The 27,365-nt window shown below is 46.3% G+C and overlaps 1 protein-coding gene across 3 annotated transcripts in view; it reads right to left on the bottom strand.

Moving 5' to 3' along the window:
- Window positions 1–2,811: 2,811 nt before the first annotated feature.
- CABCOCO1 (ciliary associated calcium binding coiled-coil 1) overlaps window positions 2,812–27,365 on the bottom strand; it is a 264,326-nt gene continuing 239,772 nt past the window's right edge. The window contains exons 8-9 of one of the 3 annotated variants that reach the window (XR_006016913.1): window positions 18,651–18,754; window positions 2,812–13,031 (exon numbers count right to left, since the gene is read on the bottom strand). The gene's annotated coding sequence lies outside the window, so the exon portion shown is untranslated. Of the gene's footprint in view, window positions 13,032–14,882; window positions 16,633–18,650; window positions 18,755–27,365 lie in introns of those variants that run through there. The other 2 variants (XR_006016914.1, XM_042033359.1) reach the window with 2 other exon arrangements.

Below are 27,365 nucleotides of genomic sequence, written 5' to 3'. Positions count from 1 at the left end.
GCGCGTCCCTAATTTATTTATCGCTGTTCCCCGGGAAAGGATGGAAAGTGGGTTATCGATTATATAAACATATCAATATTCATGGCGCTGCGCGGAGGGACGCGGCTCGGCCGGAACAGACAGCGCAGCCGGGGGAGGGGGAGCGCGGCAGCGGCGATGGGCGCGCTCCCTCCGCGCCCGCGGACATGGGCGCGCAGCGGGACGTGCCGGTGCTGCCGCTGCGGGGCCCGGGGCAATGGCTCCGCGGGCGCGGAGGGGCGCGGGGCGGCGGGCAGGTGGCTGCGCGCCCCGCGGAGGGGGGCGGCCCCTTACCTGCGCCCCGCCCGCCCCCTGCGGCGGCGCCGCACGTCGGGGAGAGCCGCCGGCTTTGCGCATCCCGCGCAGCCTCCGCGATCCTGACGCGGGAAGCTCGGGGCGCCGCCGGGAGCCTCAGCCGCGGAGAGCCCCGGCCGGCGACAGGGGCGGGCACCGCCGGCTCCGCACTTGGCTCCGCACCGGCGCAAGGGCCGCCCGCAGTGCCGGGCACGGAAAGTTCCCATCGGGGCCCCGGGAGCTGCAGTCCCGCAGGTAGATGCCGCTGCGGCTGGCGGGCTGCGCGGCCCCCCGCGCCCGCGGAGCCCACATCCGCCCAGCCCCGGACAGGGACGGGCGGGTCATTCTGGGGGAGCTCTGTCCTTCTCGCCCTTTTCCCCGGGGGCTCCATCACTGCGCGCCAGCGCAGCCAACCCAGCTCCGCGGGGCGGGGAGGGGAGGGGGCACTACAAAGCGGCTCCGCGGGTACCAAGTCTTTCCCCCTCCAGGCCCCCCGCTTTTCTCAGTAGCGGCACTTTCTTCCCAATTTGTGGCTCATTCCCCTCCCAAGCCCCCTCCGCGGGTCCTGATCCCAGGGGGAGGGGGGCAAGGGCGGGCACAGGCTCGGAGCCGCCCCAGCGGGGCGCCGTGAAACGGAAACAAATAAATAATTAAATAAGCAAATAAACAAACGAGCATATAAATAAATAAATGAATGAAATCGTTAATAATGACGCCAGCGGTGACGTCAGCGCCGCGTGCATCGCGACACAGCGCGCGCCGCGGGGGGCAGCAACAAGTGCGGGCGGCGGAGCCGCGGCCGGGGCGCGGGCGGCGGGGCGGGACAGAAGGACAGCGGTGCCGGACAGAGGGACAGCGGTGCCGGACAGAGGGACAGCGAGGGACGGCCGGTGCACAAATCCCTCTGGGAACGAGAGGCCAACCCCGCTGCAAGCCGTGATGTTCGGTGACGGGCACCCCTATGTGAGGCGCAGGCGAGGACTGCCTTGGCCCAGGGCAGCGGGAACGGAGCAGGCACGGGAATTTGGGCAAGGTTCGCACCGGTGCCATGAGGGTGAGGGATTCACCTTGACATCCTCGGCGCCCGCACCTGGCTGGGATGCTTGGTGCTTCTCCGGGGGCAGGCTGCTTTTCTGCTGGTTCCTCTTGAGGAATTACCAATCCTTACAGTTTGTAAGAGGTTTCACCTTTCCCCCCCTTATATCCTTTTGAGATGCTCCGAGTGCCTGTCCGGTCTGCGGCCTCACGGCTCGTACAGCGGTGAGAATGCTGTGAGCACTGGGGGCAGGCTGGGATACTTGTTGAGGACGGCAGGAAGCCAGCGGGTACCAGTGCTTGGGCTTCCACCCAGCAACAGCGCGGCTTGGATGGGCAAACCCAGCAGAACAGCTCAGGACAGCTGCGAATAGCAGCACTTTTGGCCACTAAAGTATTGTCACTTTGTGCTTGGGAGCTCAGTCCCCTGGGGGGAGGATGTTTGTCAGGGACTGGGCAGGTATGGGAGGTGATGCAAGCGAGACCCGCACCTCCACACATCCCTGCAAAACAGGGAGTGCTGCTCCGTTTCACGCGCAGTGACCTTCTGGCTGGAATAACACGCATTTCTTCAGCAATTCACCTTTGTTTTCACTGACCTTGGCATGTTTAATCAGTTTTATTCTCACACAGGAAAAAACGTCCTCAAACGATTGTTACAATATATTGGGCACAAACAGGTTTTTAGTTGTTTATTCATTTTCTTTATCTCAGGTAGGGCTGCTCCTTTCCCACAACATACAATCAAGTATCAAAGAGAACTTCCCATCTCCATTTATGCCCAAATCCCTCTGCTTCTACCCCAGCAGCTGGGGCCCCCATGCCAGCCTTGAACTCCTCCCCACTTCAGGGAGCATCACTCACAGCTCTGATAGTTGCAGAGCCCCATCCTTCCCACCAGCCACAGTCTTCCTCCAAGCATCCCTCCAAACCATGGTGTTACAACCACTATGAAGAAGGTGGTGAGGCTGAATAACCAGGCAAGGGTATGCTTTGGTCCTCTCAGCAGAGGGATGATTATCCATCCGTGCAGCACGCTGGGAGGCAGCAGTTATGCAGGATGACCCAAGTCACTATTCCATGCACTGAGCTCCTGCAGGACCCCACCTAACCTTCAGTTGTAGAGGAGCTCACTGTCTGTGGGGCAGGAAAATGGGCCCAGTGTGAACAAAAGGAGGGTTCACCTTCTATCCCCCTGGCTCCAGCCCCCAGCCCTTGGTGTTGCTTCATCCGGTGCTGCTGGCCGGTAGGACCATCGGCATCCTGTTTGAGTTTCTAACGTTGGTAGCATTTGGAATGGGATAGCAACAGAGGCTGTGGCACTGCAGAAGGGTACATATTCCCAGCAGTGAGGGTATGCATACTCATCACTGCTCTGACATCAATTGTGTAAGAGCCTTCCCCTCCCCCTGGAAAACTCTTTATACTACAAAATAATAAATAAAAAAAAAAATACAGAGCCTGTTTATGGCAGAAATTGAAATTCCTCATATTATCAAAAGTTGGATTTTGTCCTCCAGGCACTGAATAAGTTTCTTCATATGAATATTTTGTAACTTTCTCTGGCCAAAAGAAATGTGCAAAATGTTGTAATGTTTCTGTGCTTTCCTTGGACATTCCAGGCTTTTGCTTAAGCTTCTCATAAAAGACTATTTTCAGTGAAAAGGGGGGGAAAAAAAAAAGCAGTCTACAGTACACTGAGTCAATAAAGTAGTGCAAAACCATAAAACACAGCAATGATAACAACAGAAGATCAGTAGATTACAAAGGAAATAAGATGGGGATCAAACAGAGTGGTAGCTGGAAATGACTGCATAGAAGCCAAAGTAAGACTGGTCCTAATAAACAGCCAAAGTTGAACCAAAAAGCATTTGAAGTGTTAATTTATTAAATAACTTTATTTTCATGCCTTACAATTAAAAATAGTTGTGGTCAGGCATGTTGGGAGACAGGAAGCAGTTGGAGTCTTCAAGCCCGGCTTTGTGCTTGGAAGGGAACGCAGCCTGACCCATGCTGTGACGGGGCTGTGCCTGCACGGGGGGGCAGCCAGCAGTGCTGGGGGGCTCCAGTTCACTCACGGATTCTCTGCTCGGAGCTCTTCCCTTCCAGGCTTTTAAGACACGGACGAGTTTTATGCGGAGTGCCCAGGGTGGGAGATGGAGTCACAGCGGGGCTGTGAGGGTGATGCCAGCCCCTGCTCCTGCTCCGCACACAGGATGGGATGCAAAGCCCTGTGAAATTGCCGTGAGGCCCCATTTTCACTTCAGCAGGTTTTGGGATCAGTCTCTTACTTTGGGAGCCCTTTAGATCACATGTTCGAATCACCAGCTCAAAGCATTAATAATACCAGGAGTCAGAGCATTTATCTTCCCTTCAAAAGATTCACCAGCCCCAATAAGTGACCAAACCAAGCAGAAAACCCTACGTGAGATCAGCTTTCAAACCCCATTCTTCCATTCATATGTGCATTTGGAGTTATTTTTATTTACCTTGCATTTCTTTTTGTTGCCCTGGCACCGTGTTTTTAATTCCCCCATAGCACTGCTAGCAGCTCGCCTGGAACGAGCACCCCACTGCCCCAGGGCTCCCAGATCAGGCTGCTTAAGGAAAATAATCACCACTGAGTAGCAAGATATTCACCAATAAAATAGTGACTGGTGGGACGGATCACCTGCACCTGCAGAAAATAGGAGGGTGCCCAGATGGTTGCAGAGTATTCTGAGACCCATAACAAGGGGTGCAGCCATGGGATGGGAAGAACCAGCAGCTGAGCAGCCCCCAAAATAATTGCTTTACTCTCACAGTAACTGAGCTGCAGCGGCTGCTAACTGCTGCCTGCAAAGCCGGTTTCATGTAGTGGCACAGGGTGATGGGTCAGCTAAAACAGAGCCCACGCCATTTCTGCCTGATCGGTTGCTAACCAAGATACACTTTTCAGAGGCTGTTAATTGAGTCTGATGAATTTTGCTCCAGTGGGACCTATTATGCGCAAAAACACGAGTGACATCAGAGCCATAACTCATAAAAATCAAGTCCCTGAATTACATCTGAGAGCAATATGAAAATGCAAGTGGGATTTCAAATGGTATCAAATAACTTTCTGTCATACCTTATTAATACCACAGAGCTAATAGAAACAGCTATATTATCATCCTAATGTCATTATACATATATAATACACATGCGCGCATACACACAAACACTCTGTGTAATTATAACAACATTATTTTGCTCACACGGCCTGAAAAATGTGATTAGATGGTGGCTCTGAAATGGCAATATTCAATCAGGTACGACTTGTATACTGACTCAGAGCACAGTCTTCTACTTATGTAAAATAATGTCTTGTTACGTGTGGTGGTAGCGTGGACAGCTGCGGAAGGAAGAGGGAGCTGAGGCCACGGAGATCATTTCATCTCATGTCACAAGGGCTGAACTGTCATTTCAAAGCTGAAATGCTGATACTGTCCAGTGAGCAATCCCTGGCTATCCTTTCCTGTGTGGATCGCTTCAGAAAAAATTTATCTGCTAAAAATAGCTGCCTTCTCACCAAATCCTGAATAAAATTTCACTGGAAATGTTCCTAAATGTGACCAAACTATGTCTTTTATAATCATAAAGCTTGGAAGGGGATGTTGCCTGGTAGGACTTTAGATGGGCTTCACTTTCCAAACGACACGCAGGAAACACACACCAGCCATTTCACATCCAACTCCTGTCAAATAATTTACCTCAACTGTTTTTAGTGAAAATATAAATATGTGTGTATATATATATATCCCTGCATGATGGGGATAGCTGGGGCTAGAAATATCACCGTAAGAATGCCAGGCCATATTTACCCAAGTCAGTGGTCAAAGCAAGTTGCTATTCTCAATGTGCCGGATTTGAATCGGTTTAAGTAAACAAGCTGACCTCTTTCCACTTAGCAGGTCTGCGCTGTCATGGCTTTTTTTTTTTCTGAGAAAATTCCTTTTTTTTTAAGAAATTTGGTGGGCCCCAGATAATGGTAAGCAGTTGTCTCAGAGGGAGCAGCCAGTGCTGCTGGGGAGCAAGTCAGGGCAAGGTGGGCTTCCCAGGCAGGGGGATGCACCAGCCAAACTCAAATTTTGCCTTGTTTGCCCTGCCCTCATAGGAAAGCAGGGGACTCCACCTCCTTACTGACTTTGACTGCCTTCCTAATGCCTAAGTGCTTATGACAGCTCTTGCTCACCTGTTTTGGGATTGAGTTTTTCTGTTTTCCCCAGTCTGGTTTGTGCAAGGACATTTGACCTCCCAGTTGTAGAGATCTTTCCTGCCAGCACTAGGATGAGATGCAGTGACACAGAGAAAGGATTCCTGAGGTCCCCTGACTACCTGCAGGGCTGGTGTGTCCACCACCATGACTTGCTCTTCCCTTTGCATGCAGATTTGTTCCCAGTAAGCGCTGGCAGTCTTCTGCAGTTATTACCATGTCTTCATCCTTTACCTGAGCTACAAATGTCACAAAACTGATGAGTCAATCATCTGGTATGGTTTAGCAACATTTAACCTTTGGCTAAGCTGTCTTTGAGCCATTCCTACCTAGGCAAGGCAGCTCAGCAGATGAGCTGCTGGGGACTGTCCCACATTTTGCCCCCTTCCTGGTTTTGCCTGAAAACAGCTTTTGGCATCTGGTGCCAAGTGGCTGTGGAGGGGAAAACAAATCAGAATAGCTCCTGCTACCTCAACTCTATGGCCTGAAGGCTCCTTCTTGTCTCGCAGGACAAGTGGCCCAATAAGCAACTGCTCCTGTGTCCCAAGGTCACTGTGATTCCTCTCACTGGCATCGGGGGGATGGACATTTCTGCACCTCCTGCTGAGGCACCACCATCAATAACTACAGGTTATAAACACAAGATGTGTATGGTAAATGCTGGAGAGGATGCTGAAATCATTCCTCCTCCTCTCCATCCAGGTACACACATCAAACTAAAACACTAGAAGGGAAACTGAATTAATCTGCAAGTCCAGCTTTGCCAAACACATGGGGTTATCCAGCTGCTGTTTGCAGGGAGCAGGGATAGTTGCCATACCAGAGAGTCCTCTCCTCCTTTGCAGCTCCTCCTTTTCTTATCCAAGTGAGTGTTGGACACATTTGTGAAGTACAAGAATCTCTGAGGTCTAACCACCATGGATTCAGGCCCCTGGGGATGATAGTGTTGGTGGGTTTTTTTTAAATCCTCTTGAGAAACAGATGCTTTGGCTCATCTTCATTATACCTAGCCTGATTTATTTTAATTGCTCTGGGTATCCGGAATACTATGATTGCATAATCTCATGCACATGCCTTTAAAAGGAAGCCTTGGCTGCAAAGCCAGGAAGGCAATGTTAAATACGGAAAAAATACTATGCAAAGTCTCATTTATTTTGGAAATCACTGGAAAGAGTTCTACTGAAAAGTCACAGCAAAACATATGCCACATTTGAATAATGAGTTTGAGAGGTGCTTTACCTATCTTAGCAATAAAAAGGGATCTAAAAATTGCAGTCCTCAAAAAGAGCTCACTCCCAAGCCCTGAATTTTGGTGAAACCAGAGGACAGTGTGATCCTTGGTGACAGCCACAGGGAGGCCAGAGCTGGCTGCTGGGCACTGCGCCTGGCAGCAGTGTGTCCACCCCTACCAAAATTACCAGAAAACAGCAAACCAAGGGAAAACCCATTCTGAGCAGAGTCAGTGGCAACCACAGGCTCAGCATAGCAAGAAAGGAGGAGGCCTGATGAGTTCTGCACTTCCCAGGTTTAGGAATCCAGAGCTTCATCTCAATAAAACAAAGCAGGAATAACAGGACTGCAGAGAAATACCTGAACATCATCCACTTGTCTTATCTGATGCAGTGCGTAAGATGTCAAGTATTGTCTGCTTGGGAAGAAAAGGTCTGCAGAAAACTTATTCCAGTTAGGAAAAAGTAGTATTTAAGGTACTTTACAACTGGACCTAGAATAAGTCTTTATTCTGAAGTCATTTCAACATCTTATCTGTTATTAAGTTGCTGCTTTTCTGGAGAGAGGTCCATACCGTACCAAAAACTTACTCTTTATGTGTAATTTCTTAATTTATCACATTGACCAAATTAGTATCTGCCATAAATACTGTTCCTGAAGAAGGCAACAGGGGTACTCTGTGAAAGAATGTGACAACACTAAAAAAAGAACTCCAAACCCTGCCTTTACCTGTGGCTTATTTATATGCTTCCCAGTCTTCTAGGGAAAGGAAAAGCCACAAGTTTTATAGGCTACCTACACTGTGTTAATTATTTAACAACACAAAACTGAGATTTTATTTTGCAAGAAACACAGGCAATTTGTCCTCATCAGCCTTAGCATCCACAGAGAAATGCACATGTGTGCTCTATGCCCCTGGGAACACCCTACATATCCTTCACAGCGAGAGAGGAGACCACAATCATATCTGCTGATTTTGAAGGAGAAATGTGAGCCGTTTTCACTTGGCATTATCTGGGATGTAACCAGATTTGTGCAGATTTGGCAGTACCCATTTGCCATACCAGACCCCAGAAGTGCAGTCAGTGCTACCATACCTGGCTGGCAGGTGCTCTGAGGGGCTGTGAGCAGGCAGCAGCCCCCCAATTTACAGGATACACCTTTAAACGCCCACAATTGGCTTTGGGTTTGCAGATGTTAATGAGATTCACGTTTGGGAGAAGGAGCCCACAGAGACTATCAGGAATATTAATGTTAACACAGGAGTTTATTAGTGCCTGCATGTTGAGAAGCGGGTAAGGAAACCCTCTGGGGTTTGTTGCACTATCAGCAATTATCATGCGAGATTCTGTTCCTGGTTTTCCTGCTGATAAGGCTTGGAAAAAAAGGCTTCAAGACTGGTCTTTGGGCACTGTTTGAGTTTTTAAGCCATGTGGATGTTCCCCCCATTGCCTTCTGCAAACCTCCATTTCTCAAACAAGAGCCAAGGGCTTTCCCTGTCCATCCCTCTCTGGAGATTTGCCATTTTTAGCTCAACAAACCCATGTGCCTTATGCTTGCAAAATTCCTATGTGCATCTGCCATCTCAGAGAATTAAAGTAACCCTTCAGGAGTGGGTCTGCACATCTATTCTGTTCATGTCAAGCCAAGCTACAGCCTTCTCTTCACTCCCTTCTCATGCTCCTGTCTCTGCTGGTGGGGAGGTATCCCCAGCATTGGACTCACAGTGGAAGCAACGTGGTGCTGTTGCTTATTCAGATGCCAAGAAGTCATCAGCAATTGGTTTCATGAGGAACAAACCATCAAGATGTGAGCGCAGGCTCTGGAAACCTGTCCCTGACACACCAGAAACCCTTCCTGCCCCTTCTCCTCTTTCTCTTTTAAGGGAGTAAGGGCTATAAAGCCTTGTGCCTTTTGTCTAAGTTGGGATCTGGTGCCGTGATCAGCCTCTCTCAACGGTTTACCTTCTTTTAAAGCTCTTTATATATTAAAGAAGGGGAAAAATAAAAAGGAAAGGAAGAAGTCCATGCTCTGGCTGGCTGATTGCAGTGGAACCTCTCAGCACAATCCAGGGATGCTGCCTGAGCAGACAGTGGTGCCATGGAATTCAGTGGGCTGGAGGCAGGAGCACTCGGGAAGAGGGGTATGCCTGTGAGGAGATCCACTTCTGGAAGCTTCATTAAGGCTCCTCTTCCAGGAGGTACGGATAAAGATGAACTAGACTTCGCCAATTTTGTCATGAACCTGCCCACATCAGGTACTCAAGGAGCCGCAGCATGGGTGGGAAATTTCAGCTGTATTTACATTTGGAAACAAAATACAGCACAGGCACTTGCTCCGAGAGCTGCCCAGACCGGGATGAGGCCCCGTGGGCTCCAGCTGCAGGCGGGGCAGGCGTGCCCTGCTGCCACCTTGCTGCAGGCAGAGCCAAAAGCTCCAGCTCATTTTTCCCAGGTGGCACAAGCCAGGCACTGGTGGCCCCTTGCCGGGAGGTCACCAAACCTCCCCCAAGCACCCTTGGCCCAACGGTGCCTTCACCGATGGACGTGGTACCCTACTGGCATCCCCAAACACAGACGTACCAAGAAACCTTCCCAGCTACAGACAATTCCTTAAATGGGTCTTGGTTAAACTCCAGCTGCTCGGTGGGCTTTGAGAAGTGCAGCATTGCTGCTGGTAGAGCTCTTGGCTGTTACATTTAATTAAAGATTCTGCTGAAAGTTCTGCTTAAAATCACAATGCTTGCTGCTTAGAAAAGCGTAGGTGATTCCCCCAGAGGCCTGGCCAGCATTCCTGCTCCTATTGTACAACATTATTGATTAATCAAAACTAATGCTCACAGCTGTTGCCTGATGGATAATGTCTTTGGTGTTTGCCTGCATATAATTATTTACTACTTTATTGATGTTATTTATTTCTTCATTAAGTATTGTTGGCTGTTTAATTACGTGAAACACAACTGCAAGTGTTGCTGCTAAAAGCCATGGGAAAGGCTGCCCAGAGCTGAAATCTTTCAACCATAAACTCCAAAAATAAATCTAAATATAAAAATAGTGTAGCCAGCCTTTTGAGTGGAGGCCATCAAACCACAAACATGTTACATGTCATCTGGAGGCTGATGCCAGAGCACCATGTTCGGATAGATTTGCAATGCTGATTTAATTGCACATGGCAGAGGACTTCGCAGACCTGTAAATACGTTTTATTAGCTCTCCAAAACACATATGAGAGGTTATTATTTTATTCTTGGTAGCTGAATGTTTGAAATAAATCAAAGTAAAACTCTGATTTCCCAAAACTTACAGTCAGGAGTGCCTGATAAAGCTCCTTTCAACAACCATTCCTGGCTGTGATTTGAGGATTTCCCAGGGTGGCTGCTGGCCCTGTTCAGTGCCCCAGTGACAAACTGGGAGTCTCTCCAGGCTCTTCCCTCTGCTCCTCAGCTCTCTGCAAAAGACAAAGACTCAAGGGCCCCTGCACCCTCTCTGCCTCAGTATCCTGCTGCCCTCACTCTCCTCAGAAGCACTGGGCAGAGCTACTGCAGCAGGTCTGTGCCCGCCCTCACTGAATTAGGGAGCTGACATCTAATCCTTGGATCAACATGGGATGAGAAGGGATGTGCTGAGGTTTACTTAGCTTGTCATGTAAGACAAATTTTAACAGAACCACTTTTCTTTGCAACACCACGCCATGGGGGTCTGGGGGCAAAATCAACATCTTAAATTGTATCTGGAAACCAACAAGCACTAAGGAGAAACTAGGTTTAAGATGCGTTGTGGCTCTGAGCAATCTCTAGGTACTTATCATTTTAAAAAACCAGCCAGGTACATGACTACTAATATGGTATTAGAGAACTTGGAAGGATCTTCTCAGTCTGCAAAATAACCAGAGGACCACAAGCCCTGCTGCAGCTCACAAATCATTAACACACCTATAACAGATCAGAAAGAGCCTCTGTATCTCCTTACTTGTAAAATAAAAATTCCTTCTCTCACATCCTCTCCAAACAGCCCCCATCAGGCCCTTTCCCCGGGGCAGGAGAACAAATTGCTCTGGCAGTCCTCGCCTGGACATCAGTGCATTTGTTATTCAGGAGCTACTGGCCTGAATGTCTCTATGCAGCTCCCTGTAGATCTCCCGCTTACTTCTGAGGCAGTGCATTACCATCAGGGAGGACTTAGCCCCTGCTTCATGAAAAGTACATAAGACAACCAGGTGCCAAACCTCTAACTTCCCTCTGGCCCTGTCCTAGGGCACAGCCTCTGCTTTTCCCATGGGAGCCCTGTGGGGGACCAGACTAACGCCTGGCGCCGTCAGGTCACCTGCATCTGTTCCAACTGCCTCAAGCCCAGAGCACAAGCACAAGTTGGTTGCAGGGCCTGAGTTCTGCCCATGCTCTCAATACATGCTCATCTCTTGTTTTAACTAAAACACATCAGGGAAAACCTGAGAGAAATAATAAGCAGAGAGGATGAATAAAAAAAATACCAAACAATGATGGGTCTAGGGAATTTGGTCTCCATTTCCCTCTTTGTTTCCTCCCCAACCTCCACGTTTTCATGCATTTCCTCTCTCTCAGGCCAGTTCTTCCTCCTGTCTTTTAAAATGTCACAATCTTTCCTGTATCCCTTGTGCCCACATTGTGAGGGTACCATTGGGCACCTTTCCAGCAGGGATGCATAGAGCAATAGGGAGCACAGCTAGCATTTTCAAAGGAAGTTAAGGAAATCTTTACGGAGAACTTGGTGAGAATTTGGCACTTGGCATCCTTTTGCTCCTTTGAAAGTCCCACCCTACAGGAACAATCTAAACAAATGTATGCCCCAATGCTGATAAATCCCTTTGGAGAGGTATCAAAGAAAATCTTGCTGGGTTTGGAGACCTTTGAAGAAAGGGAAATATCCTGCCAACCTGACGCTGAGATCTATCTTGTTCCACCATGTGGTCCAAATCATCAGAGTCCTCCACAGTTCCCTTTCCTCCTTGGGGTGTGGAGAGCAGCACTGCCTTGCTGAAGAAAGGGATTTGCAGGCCAAGAGGACAGCACAATTTGAGAAAAATTCAAATGAAAAATTACTTAACAATGGAAGTTGTTACTGTGTCTAAAAATATCTCGGTGAGTCAGATTACTGAAAACAGCAAAGCTATGGAGCAAACCCCATAGCCTCTTCTCAGCAGTCAGCTGGCTTCATTCACTAGCTTGGCATCTCTTTCCCCTTATGTTTTTAATATCACGAGTGGGGTTTTTTTTAAGTCGACAGTAAGTTAATGTTTAATAGGTTGCCGTATACAGCTCTGGGTGTTTATGCATTCTCCGACTAGCCAAATTTGTAGAGCAAATTAAAAGTCTGTAAGACCAGGATAGGCAAATTACAGGTATTTGTTGCTCAGAAGCTATTGCCTCATTGTGTCCTGCATGCCCCCCAAAATAAACGGTTTCAATTATGTTTTCACCTTCCCCAGCAATATTAACACCTCTTGCCCTGCCAGCCAGGGCCATCGCTCCTTAGTCTGCATCTGTTACAGCTCTGTGCATATACACTTCCCGGGAATGTGCAACCTTGCATGGCACCGCAGTCCCAGGCTTTGCAGGGTAACCTATTAAACCCTCTGGCACAGGACCAGGTGCTCTGGAGAAGCATGAGAGAAGGAAAGGTGGGGACTATGGTGTTGTCAATGCCTTTTCATACTAATGAGATGGATGGGTGTGACCCTTTCTTCCACTGACAAAATATAAACAGTGAGAGTTTTCCACTCCCTGACGCTGAGTGAGCTGTTCCCCACTCCACGCCGGAGGGGTCTCACTTGGCTTCTCCAGTTTCACACATTTCACAACTTTGCTCGGTTGGTCTAAAGGTCCCAAGACCCCTGCCTCATTCAGAGCTGGCGCAGGTGGGACCTGGGCTCTGCCCCTGTGCCTGCCCTGCAGGCAGCTGCAAGGGAAGCCACCAAATCCCTCAAACCCCTGTGACACCGAGGGGAGAGCAGGGCAGCTCAGAGATGCCACCTGCCCCACTCACATGCTGTAAATCTGGATATCACCCACTCCTCATGATGCAATGGGTTCCTTTTTCACGTTGCTGAGGTCTCCCTGACGATGTAACCAGAGGTGGCTGATGTCCCCGTGCTGTTGCTGAGCCTACCAGGAAAGGGCAAGCAGATCCCCTCGTCCCACCTGTGCAGGGCAGCCAGCAGCCATGGCAAGCTGGCAGAGCCGGACCTAAGGAAACAAAATCAGATTTTTAGAAAAAGCCAATGTGTCTCATGTTGTCAATGGTAAAATTCCCACTGGTAGTGGTGGGAACAGGATTGCCTGTCTGTTCTTTCCCAGGCTCATGAAGATTTAAAATTCTGGATTTCAAATGGTGGTTTATTTCTGGCTGACCTGTTTGGCTTGAACTGTTACATGTTTTCAGCTTATTTTTATGCTGCTGTGTTAGTACACAAACCTAACCAAGAACAAGACGTTACCAACACTGTTGAGCCTCCATTGGCTGCACAGGCTGAAGTCTCCCAAAGCCATGGCAACCTCCCTGTCCAGCTCCTCTTGGACCACGAGCACATGAATTCATCAAGGGGAGGGACGGGGCGAAGACAAGAGCTCATGGGCACATCCCTCCCCAGCAATATCCCCCTGCAGATCTGACACCCCACAAACCACTGTGGGGTGACAGGGATGCACCATGAATGGTGTGGGGCACACTGGTCAAAGAAACCCCTCACATACACACCTTTGGATCAGCTCATGTCATTGGATGTCGATGGCAGACTCTGTGACATTCCTCTGTGTTAATTTTTTCCCCTTCCCTGCTATTTGAAGGAGATTTTATCTTCCCTTCCCACACCCCTCCCGTCACCCCATGCCAGTTCCACTAAAACCTGCCTTTCAGGTCAGCATGCTGGTAAGAGATTAATTTTACACTGCAAGGAACACCAAGCAGAGTATTTCAGCTTTGACATATGAGACATCTGTTACAATATTGCAGTTTTTCTAAATTAAATATTAGGAAAAATTAAACCCAATTGTGGTCTGTGTTCCTATGGAAAATATTTCTCTTCCAAACAGTCCCTCCATGCTAAATGACTTAAGTAACTGAAAACACAATAAATATGCAGCAAGTTAAAATCTATATTATTCAGGTTTTAAGGCTTATAACTAAAAGTGGTGTAATGTTTCATGCCTAATAATAGATTACTCCTATCACATTTCTAACCTTTATTTCTACCAGCTTTGAAGTCCAGCCATATAAAGGCTGTTTGTAGAACCACACGAAAGTTAAAGCAAATATTACTCAGAGTGATTCATATGAACAAGAATTTGCAATGAAGGCAGAGGGTTTTTTGTGTCTGTATCAAAGGAAATGAAATGTTTGCAATATTTTCAGTTGATAAATGCACTAAAACATTTTAGTTGCGTAGTATGAACATTGCTGACATAAACAGACTTTGACCTGAAACAGATTGTATTAGGCTCTGTGGGGGAGGCAGCATTAAAAGAAATAAAAATAAAATAAAATAAAAAAATAGACATTCCTAGATTTCAGAATCTGCCACAGGGTCACCGCAGTCCTTAATTAGCTGAATACATTAAGAGAAGGCTGGAACACAGATTCCATAAAGAGAGCAAATGTATGTTTAATCCTCTGTTCTTTGCTTACAGATTACCCTTTCAGAACGAGTAACCTTATTTTCTTTTTAAATATCTATTTACCTTTTTGAGCTTTGCATAGCAAAGAAGGGTTTCTTTTTTTTATTTCCTTCCCACTGTTGCAAAAGAAATTAATTTGTTGCTAGTTGCTATGCATTGGCAGGATTTCTGCATAAAGAATGTAAGCCATCTATCTTTGTATTCAAGATATAGTTAATCTGGCAGTTAAAATACTTTGGAAACATTTTGATGACTTATCTGGAAAAGTAGCTTTGCATTTTCAAAGAAAACTCAGAACTGTATTGCAAGAGAAAGATAAAAGATATATGAAGTGTTTGTTCCAAGCGATACTATTCATTTAAAGATCAGAATGTAACCCCACCCAAGCAATTATTGTGGAAAAACAAGACAAAAATCCTTATACAGCTTTCTGACACGGTCTTTATTTGGGAAACAAAATAACTATATTACAGTTATAGTCTAATGGATTGCAAGCTGTTTTATTAGTGTCAGCTGAATCCTGTTTAGCATAAAAAAGAACTCTGTTTGCTATCAAGAACACATTTACATTAATATGACTTTGACAAAGTAAAATAAAATCGCATTAAGATGATGTAAGTAGATAAGACAATGAAATCTCTGTGAGATAGTTTTGGCACACCAATTAGAGTCAAGTCCCTACAGGAAAGAAACATATTTTTATACCAAGTATCCATGTGTTTTTAAGTTGTAGAGTGGCCAAAATTAATCCCATGCTTAAAATATTTCCAGCCAGGGAAAAAAGAAAGTTTATTATTATTATTTTTATTTTTCCCTAGAAAGGTAAAATTTCTGATAAACTACATTTCTATTTGCAACAATACAAACAAGTTTTGTTCTCTCCACTAGCCTGTAATCATCCTGATTATTGCAAGGGACTTTCCAATATAGAGCAGCTGAAAACAAGGTTTTAGATTACATGGTAATTTAGGAATGCATGAAAAGCCAAGCAGTCACCATAATAGCGCACTGCACAAACTTCATGGCTTTTACAGCAAAACATAACATATGTTTTGTGATTCATTCAAATGATTTTTCAAGTTTTTTGGTCAAAAAATATGTCAAGCTCTACTATTGGTCCTATATTTAGGGAATCTTACTCTTGAGAAACGACAACGACACCACCCCCCCGCTTTGATGTCTCTCCTTTTAGTTTGGTCATTAAAGCTCGGCAGTGATGGATGGTGATAATGCTGTGGGGTTTATGAGTAATCAGGCCTTGGCAGCCACAATATTTCTTTTGTAGTGAAACTTTAATATTCCTTTGGCCGTGCATAAACTTTTTCTGCTTTTGGAATTACGCTGCATAAGCTACTCACTAAGCATTACAAAACAGATATTGCCCAAAAGCTGGTGTTTTATTTAACACCTGACAGGGCGAAGTATCCCCCCAGGACACGCAGAGCTGAGCTGTAGCAGCCCATCTGTGGTCAGGGCACGGCTATATTCACAGGAGGAGCCCTTGCCAGGGGAGAGGAATTTTTTGGCTGTGCCCCAGGCAGGGCACCCCGGACACCCCCACTCTCCTCCTCCCCTTTCACATATTTTTAGTGAACTTGCTGCAGCAAACACCAGGTGTCTCCACTTAGCTGGGCTACAGCTTAAAAAAGGGGCCTGCTACCAAAATTAAAAAAAAAAAAAAAATTAGAAGAGAAGGGGAAAAAATTAGGGCTGTTCTTTCCATGGCTTCTACCGTGCTTGTTGCAATGCTGCGTGCGAGGATGAGGACGTACAGATGAGGCATATTCGTATTTTATTTTGTCACTCGAGACACCTCAGTCAGGCAAGGCAGGACTTTCCAGAGTTTGAAATAATCCAAATTCAATCACTTTAAAGCTGCTACAATATGCAAGTCCTGGCAGCCGTTTTAAATTAATGGAACATCAGATGTGCTCTGATCCTCTCAATTTCCTTAGGCAAGGGAAATTCTGCTGCGGTGGTAGCGGGAGGGGAAATATAGGGCTATCAGTAAAATAAATGTCAGCTTTTGTCTGCTGATAGAAAAATGCATGCAGCAAAAAAGAGATACAGTATTTATTGCTCTGTAATTAAAATCTATTTCTATGTGTGGTAAGGATTATCTTAGTGGTTTGGAGAAGTGAACACTGTGCAGTCTGATCCACAGGAATGGACACTAAATAAAGGCAAAACACAAAAGTGGTTTTTATTTAGCATTTTACAAATAACAGCTCAATATTTTGTGTGCATGTAGATATTCATTTATTGTGCCTGCTCATGTGTTTATCCATAAAAATATTAAAATGCCCATCTTGAAAGTCCAGTTCCAGAGGACAGACTGGATTTTTGCAAGAACTGGGGGGTGGGGGAAGAGAGAGAAAATCTAAAAAAATTCCATCGTGACATGCCAGCCCATGGTTTGGAGTTTACTTAGAAAGTGTAAACATTCATTGGGTTTGTCAAAAGGTTTGCAGACTTGAGAACCTTTTGATCAAACCTGGGCTGTGTTTTGAGGATACTTGCCCCGAAATATGATTTTCAAGATGCAATTCAGTAGCTGTTGCTTTTGAAATACAAACAAGCCCAAAAATTCAAATTAAGGCTCTGAACCTTGCATAAAAGCAGAAGCTTTTATGGTGCATGGTTTCTGCTGATCTGTAGGGCTAATCACCCTGGGCTATGTCCTGTCTACAAGGGCCCACATTTCATAAAGTCTTTTTCCTGACACAAAATACAATACAAGCTGTCAGAGTTAAATTGAGGACAAGGTATTTCTTTAATTCCGATTTTTCAGTTATTTGCTTTATATGAGGAGAGCCTGGCTTCTTCTGTGCTAACTGGGACTCACATTGCCAGACAGTATGCTTAAAAGTTATTTTTAAAAATGCTGGGGTTTGAAGGCTCTTAAATCCTTTGATGTAAATGAAAATAAAATCATACTCTGGAACCTAATGGAGACTTTTAATCTTGATCTTAAAAGCATGAATCATACTACAGCATACAGTAAAACTATTTTCTGTCCTCTGCACTCACCTTCTCTACACATACTGATATTTGATATTTATAGGAGGCAATTAGAGCTCTCAGGTAGTCCCAGTGCCTCCTGCCAAGCTCTGTATGCAGTTACTGCCTCGCAGTCTATGGCTGAGATTTCTACAGTCTTGCTGCTTTTCTCATTTCAGTATGACATTTCAAGCAAGTCTGATTAAAACAAAGCAAAGCAGAAGCAAAATGTCTCAAATTCCAGGTGTGTAATGTTGTGGCAACAAAACCTAGACCAATTACTGCCTCAGAGCAGGAAAACTAGTGGCAAGGTAGAGATGTTGCAATAAAATGACAGAAAATCTCTGATAGCCACTCTGGAAAACTCAGCCACTGTTGTCTGCCAGATCTGGGGCAGAGACCCAGTGCAGCCCCGACCCATCTCCAAAAAGCTGCTCCACTGGGTCTCAGAAGTGCAGCCTGCACACAGATGCCAGGTTACAAATACTGGATGAAGAAAGGCCAACTGAAAATATGGGGGTTTTTATCAGATTTTCATCTTGTAAAATTTCAGCTTGATGCTAAATGGAGAGCATCCCCTCCCAGACCTGCCAGCAGAGGTGTGCTTTCCCTACGCCTGCCTGGAGCAAAGGTTAGTGTCTGCCAGGATGCTCCCTTGGGATGGGCACTGATCAAGGACAGCAGGTACAGAACCCCAGGGCATCTTTCAGTGCTCCCCAAACAAAGGCAGCAGTGAACTCGACTGAGGATGCTCTCCTCAGCCCAAAGGGCTCCCCGAGATCTCCTGCCAAGCCCACTGCCTGGCAGCTGCAAGAGTGCAGGCACATGGCTGATGGCAGCCAGGTACATTGGTCCTTCACCCCAGTGCTCATCCCAAGGGAGAGCTGTGGGCAGCGGGACACAGCCTGTCAGTGCCCCTGCTGGTCAGCGGACACGTGCTGTGGTGGGAAAGGGGTACTGGGGCCTTGAGGGGTGCCAGGGATATTACCAGATCAGGCTTCTGTTCTCCAAGATCCCACCATGGTTTTTGTTCCAAAAAAATCTGTGATCAGCAAGAAATTAATTCCAGTATTTGTTTACTTTCTACAATCTCCTCCTCGTGAGTCTGAAGGCAACGCAGGATGCTTCCCACAGTTACACCCACCACCAAATCATGACAGCAGAAACAATCAAGATGGAAGTTCATCCTACCTTTATGAACCAGGCATTGAATCCCCATGTCTGAATCTTTCTGTATTTGAAACTCTCCATTGCCTTCATTGGAGTTTTAAGATAAAGAATTTGAAGATTTGTCCCTAAATAAAAAGTACCAAATTAATATAACAGCACGGTGGAGTTTCCATTTACTGCACACAACAGTCAAGATATTCAGACTTATGGCTCCCACTGCAATTGTAATTCAGTTTCCTTGCTCATACATAATGCTTTTATCTACTCTGAATGAGGTTATCTTTAGTTCCTCAACAAGCCCATATAATTCAGCTGTCACAGCTTCCATAAGAACAATACCTTGGAATTTCCTGCCTTTAATTTGGACTAACTCCTGCCTATAAGCATCACATTAGCAATGTTTCCAACTTGTGTGGTGACTATGAAATCAATCATTACATACACATGCAACATATATAATGTTCGACTACCATTTGCAGAGGTAACATCTCAAAGTAATTTTAGGATCTCCTCCGGATAAATGCAACAGCCCCAGCTGGGCTGCCTCCTGGCTGTTCCAGCCCTTGCAGCTGGGCTGTTCGCTGTGAAGGAAATTCTCCTGCCCATGCAGGAGGAGACAACAGATAGGAGCCTGCCTCAAGTCCTTCCCTACCTTTTCTGCCATGAGGACTTCTCCTATCGCCTGACCACAGGAAGATGGTGATCCTCAGGATAGAGATGCCTCTGGCACACAGGACAGAGCCCCAGGTGCTGTAGATCTGCACTGGGGGAGCTCACCCAGACGCCCCATCGATCTGAGCTGTGCCCAGCCCGCAAGGAGAGATTGCTACGGCCACCTCTATTCTGTGAGGAAACCAGGCAGGACATTCAGCAGCTGAGCACTGAGGCTTCCCAATTAGCCATCCTGGAGTGCACTGACAGATGGCTGGTTCTATTTTTGCCTCCCTTACTCCAGGCCCATTCATTCAGTGCACTCCTTCAGACCCATGTGCCCAAAACCTCATCCCCTTTCGCCTGAGCATGTCAGCTGGTCTGACAGGAGATGTTACCTTTCTCTAAACCACCACTCTAGAGTGTTGTAATCACTAGATTTAGTTTAGCAGGCTGCAGCTTTCCTGAGAGCTCAGCGGGGCTGCTTAGGGCAGTGCAACCATTTCGCCCTCCATAGTCCATTTCAGATGGCCCCGTGGTTTTGCTCTGGTCAGCTATCAGCCTTACAACCAGCGATGGCAAAGGAGGAAGAGAAGGGTCTCCTATGAGGGCTTAAGAAGACCTTAATCACATCTTGTCCCGATGACCCTGAGAGGCAGAGAGACCTCATGAGTTGGGTGCAGGGGGGTTTTGTCAGGGGCTCAGGGGCGGGGTTGGGGTACAGGAACCAATAGGGAGATCCCGAGGGAGTGGCCAGGGCTGGAAGCAGGGGACACTGGGGGGAAGGGAAGGGAAGGGAAGGGAAGGGAAGGGAAGGGAAGGGAAGGGAAGGGAAGGGAAGGGAAGGGAGGGAGGAAGGAAGGATAGATAGATACGGGATCAGAAAAGCAGTGGGTAAACAGATCATCGCACTAGAGCTTCACCATTTGTTTTGTGGTACAGAAGAACAACTCCAGTTTGACTGTGCTCACACTTGGGAGTTCCTGTGAGCTTCAGACCAACAGCTCTTCGCAGAAGTGCAAATTTTATCTCTCCCTTGCCCCAGAACCTCCCCTCCTACAGACCAGCAAGCCAAGCTGGCAAGGAAGGGCATCAGGATTCAGCAAAAGGCAAGAAAGATTCAGCACAAGACCTGTTAAATATCTCTTTCTAGGTTTCCTCCCTCAAAAGCACAGGTCCCCAGAGTTAGATATACAGCAAGGCCAAAAACATATGCATAGGCAGAGCAACCCAAGAGTGACATGTTATTACATCCCTTCTCAACTGGCTCCACATTTTCTTCTCATTCCAAAAGTTTTCTAAAACTTTGCCTGTATTTTCAAACTAAGAATGTCCTAATCTGTGGAATAAAGAGACCAGGGATCAAAACCAAGACCCACATAAGGCTGGGTTAGGGTATCTCCAGCACAGCTCTGGGGGACCAAGCTGCAAGCTGTGCTCTGTGGGAAAGCATAGAGTGGCAGGAGCCCAGCCGAGGGACTCAAGGCTACCTGAGCAGAGCCAGCACCACACACAGCCATTTCTGCAAAGACCTCAGCCTGGAACCCACTGTTGTTATGCTGCTTAGGAGAACAGCTCTCACATATTTATCTCCTGTTCACTTGTGGTCAATGGTCTTATGGAAAAACAGCATCAATAATGAGTAAGTAGCAAAAGATGTGCTCCACCTTTCCAGCCCTGGCCATTAATGAAGAGCATCAGGTGGTCCAAAATTACTTCACCTTAGTCATGTTGTTTTTTACCAGCTGGGAATCTGGCCCAGGTTTCCTCTGGTTTATGAGGGAAATAAACCATATAGTATCATGGCTGAGCTGACGACGCAGGTAGACCACAATTTCCACAAAATGTGGCTGGATAGAGGATAAGGCTGTGTTTGCATTGACCAGATGGCACAAGCGCAGTTTACCAAGTGAGGAAAAATTATCCAGCCACAGAGAGGCTGCTGCTGGCTTGGCTGGGGCTCTGGCACCAACTCTGCACAAACCCCAGCTTTCTAAAGAGTCTGCGAGAAGATGCGGTCCAAGGCTGAGCAGGCGGTGCCAGTGACACAGTGGATACATACGTTCCCAGGAATAGTGAGGGGCAGCCTGGCACTCTGGCAGGGGCTGGAAGCTGCACGGCACATGCACATGCAGCCACAGCTATCGTTAGGGTTTTGCTGCTTTGGCATCTCTTCCTAATTTACTTAATTTCTATTTATGCCATTCTGCTTCTGTTTTGAGCCTTTATCAGATGCTGGCATGTTTTGCACAGAGCCAAACTTTGGAAGGAGGCTTTGGAAAGAAGTCATTTTAAGGGGGGGATTTTAAAATGTTAGAATTCTGGGAAGGGCAAATCCCTAGTGAGGGGTGACCATTGTAACTGCAAAAAGGCAAATGGACCAGTCCCTAGGACTAGGCCAGTGCTCTCCTTCCTGGAGATGCAGGTCCCTGAGGGTCTGTGGAAAGTACTTGGAGAGTCTGTGAGACCTAATGGGGAAAAACCAACCTTGTTGACAGTAGTTTTCCACACCTGAGTCTGAACCTCCATTGGAAAATGGAGAGAGAGGTCTGCAAAGCAAGAGAGGTCAGAACCTACAGCATAAGCATGTCCCAGCTCTGTCTCTGAGGTAGCCAGTAATTGTGTCCAACTTATAAGTACTTCTGAAATAAACCACTTAGTTGCTGCAGTCATTCTGCAAAGCACAGGCAGGGGCGGGGGGTAACACTCTCTTTTCCTTGCCTCCACCTGTGACCCAGTGACGTGCTTGTCACGGCTTGGCTGCAGGTCATAGGGAGGGAGCTCCTGAGAAGCAGCTTCTAGGGAAGAGTTACAGCCGCCATGTCCGAACAGCGCTGATCGACAGTGTCGGTGGTTAAACTCCGAGAGCTCCCGTACAAGCAGCAGATGAGAAGAACACAGCTGTTGATGTTGACATGTTGCTGGCCTTATGGAATGATGATAAACAGCTGAAAATGCACGTGATGCACTGGGGAATAGGGATAGAGTGAAGAATTTCAGGCTCACTGGAACATCACAAATGAAAGGGCAATCAACTGAGGATGCTGAATTCTTCCTTTACAAATCATTTGTAGATCCTTTCACTGCCTCATACTACAGTGGCCATCAGTCCCCTGGCTTTTAGGGGACATGGCATGGCTGCAGGCTTCCAGGCTGACTCTGTTTCTCTTAGTCAATGACTGATGCAGAATGGATCCACAGATCTTCCTTCTTGGAGGAGCTTTCTTTCTTCCCCAACCCCCCAAATAATTACATGGTTAGTGAGTGCTCTGTGCCTGGCAGCCCCAGGCTTCAGACCACACTGCTCCCTACACATTTCCAAGGCCAGGTGGGCACTGACAGCTGTAGGACACCACTTCAAGTAATTTCCCAGTGGGACCAGTTACTGAAGGACTGAAAGCCCTGTCTAGAGCTACCTTAAAACTGGGGAGCTTGTTTCTGTATTTCCATGGCTCCGGTGTTGTACTCTGCCATCAGCTTTAATTGTTGCTGCTCTGAAGAAAGCCTTTGTTCAGTACAATTGCCTACTCCACAGTGACATCATCCAAGGCTGTGTAAAAAAAGCACAGCCTGGAGTAGTCAGCCATGTGATGTATAAATAGCACTGACAGAACAATATTATAAACTCTATTGGTACAGCTGAGATAAAGCTCGCAAGTTGCTGATTCATCTAAGATATTGGCTTGAGGGATGGCATGAGGTTCAGCTACAATAAACGTTCTCAGCTAAAAGCATATTACTTCACCATGAATCAGCTGCTCAGATCTTTCATTCTTTTCAGAAAAGCACCTGTCTCTTCCTGCTTCGGTCCTCCATTACTGAACACATGAATTATAGGGCCTGATTTTATTTCTGCTTCCTTTATGCTGAAATATGCCACAATCAGAGAGTTCTCTAAGGCTTTATATACACATAGGAAAAGTAAAGCATTCCTAAAACTCCTTGCCAAGTGCTTGGTAACAGCAAGGTTTATGTTATTGTTCACAGCTCTGTTTCTACTTTGCCTGCCACTAGAAAAACAAACAAGGGACCATTATTTCAGTAAACCTGGAAATACTGAACCATACTTCCAACATATCTGAGTAGGTAATGACTAAGTCATTTTATGGCTTTCAGTAAGATCTGTGAAAAGTCCAGTACATGTCCATGTACAGTGTGGTTTTGAAATGGACAAAATGAAACCTCACAGCTTTATGCTGGATCTCCATGGACGGGGGGGTGACAGAAATGAGCTCTACCAAATGTGACTGCTTTGCAATTTGGCACCCAAGATTGCACTTACTGGTAACTTACTGAATTTCTGTGTGCCAGCAACTCAAGCCCACCCTGTGTTCCTCCACAGCACAATCCTACACTGTGATCATCCCCACACGAGCACCGACTACACGGACATCCTGCCCCACTGGAGCAGCTTGCTCGGTACAAGCAGAGCACTTCATCTGCTGACTGCGTCTCGCTTGCATCAAAGCTGCTCGTTCAGGGCCATTAAAACGAGCAAGGCTTACACAATTACGGAACTTTATATTAATTTTTAAAACTTGCAGATGTTTCAATCTGTACATATGGGAATAGTAACAAATGTTAAGATGACAGAAAAGAGTTATATTGGCCGGGCTTTAAAAGTAAGGAAGCAGGAGAAGAAAAATCTCACCCTACCGCTATCAAGGCACTGCATGTATCTGGTTTTGCACGCAGCTTCTGGTTAGCAGCTTTGCCATTCTGATAGTGAGTTAATCAGCTAATGTTTTTATGAGCACAAAACCAATAAAATGGTGTGGGAGAAAATGACAATAAATGACAATAAAAATTCCTTATTTGCTTTTGATGTGCTTTTATATTCACTAAATCTTTCTTTCTCTGCCCAGAGAAGACCTTTCTGCACTGAGTTTCAGACAGCAATGCTGGCATATAATCCTACTGGTGTCTGCTGCTTGTGTCAACATCCTTCTCCAGGGTGTGCATCCTGTGCCGCTGTGCAGTGGCTCAAAGAACGTGCAGCTCTTGAGTTATTTTGGCTGAGGCTGCTGGAGGATGAACATGCTGAGGTGCTTTGCAGAGAACACTGAAGTGACGCTGAATGATCTGCATAAGCAACATATGTTTTATATTATCGACATCCTCTTTGTATTCCAATTGCATGTCAGTACTGGTAGAGCCTACTGATGCAAAGACCAGCTCCAGCTTTGAAGCTTGGGACAATAACAAAATAACCTGCTATTTGTTTACGTTAGTAATAAAATCTACCATCAACTACTATTTGGTTGTGGCCTTAACAAGAAGGCTGGCCAAAGGAAACCTTCTCAGTGAATAGGAGATGAAGGAAGAGGATGGGTTGACTGTGGATTTTCTAAATCTAGTCCAAGAAGTTGATGATTATGATTAAAAGTTTTCAATTATTTTAGACCCCAGCTTTCCAAAAGACTGCTTGGAGGACTAAGAGAGACTGTAGCATTCACTTCATCCCTGGATAAAGGCTTTGAGAGATGGTGCAGAGCCAAACCCTACAATTACAGTTTTCCTGAATCCATCAGAAGCAGCCAAAGGAGCAAAGGGCACATGCAGTGCCTCAGCATAGTAGGCTTTCCCCGTTGCTGTCTTCCCCAGGCATCCCTCCCTGCTTCTCCTGAGTCCCTGCCTCTACTCCTTCTGCCACACGGTCAGCTGTGTGCATTATCCTGTGCCTTGGGGCTAGAAGAATGTGTGCTCTTGTACTGTACTATGAAGCCATCTGAGGGACTGCAGCTGCATGTGCATAATCGCCAGATAGCTCTGAACTGAGATTTGTGCCACTGCAACTATAGGCATGGTACCTGGGAAGAGATCAAAGGTACCTTTTGCACACAATCAGTTCTTATGTGTTAGGGTTACATTTCTGAGGTAGGAAAAAGCTAGTTTATAGAGCACACCTAAGCAGGCAATTCCAACTCCTGGTATCTCTTCCCCAGTATCTGCACCAATGGTAAGCATGTGAAGGTAGTGTTGCCTCACCCAGCCATGGATTTCACCACAGAGCATTCCAGTAACACCACAGACTCAGGTGTAAGACTTCCAAAACAGCAGCACAATTCATTTCTGTGCCCGGTTCAATGGAACCTTTCTGATTATTTTCACGGCATTCTGCAAGGGTTGATTCTTTTCCTGCTGCATGAAACAGAAAAGCTCCTAATGTGTTCCTAAAATGCCTTGTGGCGTTAATGTGACTTATTCTCTGTCATCAAGAGAATGATACTGGAATGAAAAAAAGTGCTTTTTTTTCCTCCAAGTTTCTTAATATTCAGTCCTCATATGGCATAAGGGAGTAAACTCTCAATTACACAAAGGCAAATACCAAGAAATCTGTCAAAGCCAATAGAGTTATTCTGGACACCTGAGTAATTTGTCCCTTGGTATGATTCAGTCTCCAAAATCCACTCTGAATATCCTTAATAACTGTTTGCTATTCACCTACATTTTTAGCTCTCTTATAATTCTAACTTTTTTCCGTGTTTCACGGATAGCTGGAGTCAGTTTCTTTCAGATGATGCTGTTTCCCCAACTTGGCTTTCCTATGAATAACCTCCATCATCACTATGCTACTTTTGCTCGAATGTTTCATTTTTAACAATAAACATCTATCCCAGATGCCTTATTTTCAGCTTCATTAAACATTTTACTAGTTCATCCTGAGTCATGTCAATATTTACCTTGGATGTGGTTCCGTATCCTTTCGTTTCTAAGACCAGAATTCTCCAGGCAAGCTTATTGTTCCTGGCTTGACTTCTACAAGTCACAGCTTAAAACTTTTTTTGATGTATTAAACAAGATGCAAATTTACCCGGCCATTTGCTTTGCTGCGTGCTGCCAGCTATGCCTATTCCAAACATCTCTGAGCTGATTCACTTCAGCTTCTCTGTGTACACACAGGCCCCAAACCTGCACTCAGTTACTGTGAGGTAATTTCAAAGCCATTTAATAACAGCAATTAGCAGAAGAGAAAGCAGCAACCAGCTATCAACCTCCTGGGCACAGAACCACAACAGACCATTTCCACTGACCTTTTGCATCATAGAAAAAGGTGTCAGGAAACAGAAGGGGTTGCCAGGCCCTGCAGGGTTGTGTTGGCCTTCACTGTGCAAACCCAGGTGATTTTCTGGGAGGTGGGACCGCGCTTCCTCATTCCAGCTCTCTCCCCTGCTCCTGAGCAGCAGAGCTGACTTGTTCTGAGCTATGCAAGGGACACCTGAGGCATCTCAGCGTGCTCATCCCTGAGCAGTCCTGAGCTGCTGCCCACAGCCATGCACACCCAGGCTGCTCCTCACTGCTATCAGCACTCCTCATGCTTGCTTCAGGGAAGTTCTTCTAAATATGCTCAAGACCACAGGGAACAAAAGTTTGAGAAATGGAATTTTCTGGATAATTTTCTGGATCTTTACACTGAGTTTACTTCAGATCCTGTTTCAAAGCAGAAGCACAAAAAAGGTAGTTTGAGGTTCAATATATTTATATTTTATATCCATGTACTGCCCTGGAATAAAACATTTTGAATTTTATATTGGCTATAAAAAAAGCAAGAGTGTCAAGCTGGGAAAGTGCTTTGAAAATAACAAAGGACTTTATGTGGGATTGTTTGAGGTCATTTTATATATTGTTCCTGACTGTATTTAAAATACCTCCTTTCAGTTTGAAATGCCTTTGTCAGTCAAATGAAATCAGCAGTGCAGCCTGGCAGGGCAGCTGGGCATGCACCACAAGGGGATACACAGGGAAAAATGCAGTCAGAGTTCTGGACACCTCCAAAGTGAATATTATACTTGTGCCATCAACCCACATTTGTCAAGAGGTGTCAACATGGCCTAGAGAAGCAGTGAACTACGTTCTTGTGAGAGGGGAGGCAATTTCACATCACACCAACCTCCCTGAGCAAGGCAGTCCTAGGAGCAGGTCAAGGAGATGGCTTTAGATGATACTCCAGGTGCACAACAGTTTTCATCAGAAATCCAGGATACTGAGCTGAGTTCACAGTGCAACCATGTCAGTGATGGCCACACATCACTGTGTGGCAGATATATGGGGCTAGTTTAGCAAGCCCTTGCTTGCGTGATTTGG

Source organism: Corvus kubaryi, unplaced genomic scaffold (assembly GCF_017639235.1).
Source record: "Corvus kubaryi isolate FWS band 111438036 unplaced genomic scaffold, C.kubaryi_AGA036_p1.0 37357, whole genome shotgun sequence".
In the NCBI taxonomy this organism is placed as follows: domain Eukaryota; kingdom Metazoa; phylum Chordata; class Aves; order Passeriformes; family Corvidae; genus Corvus; species Corvus kubaryi.
The sequence above is the reverse complement of the archived record's forward strand: the minus strand, read 5'-3'. Positions and strand labels throughout refer to the sequence as shown.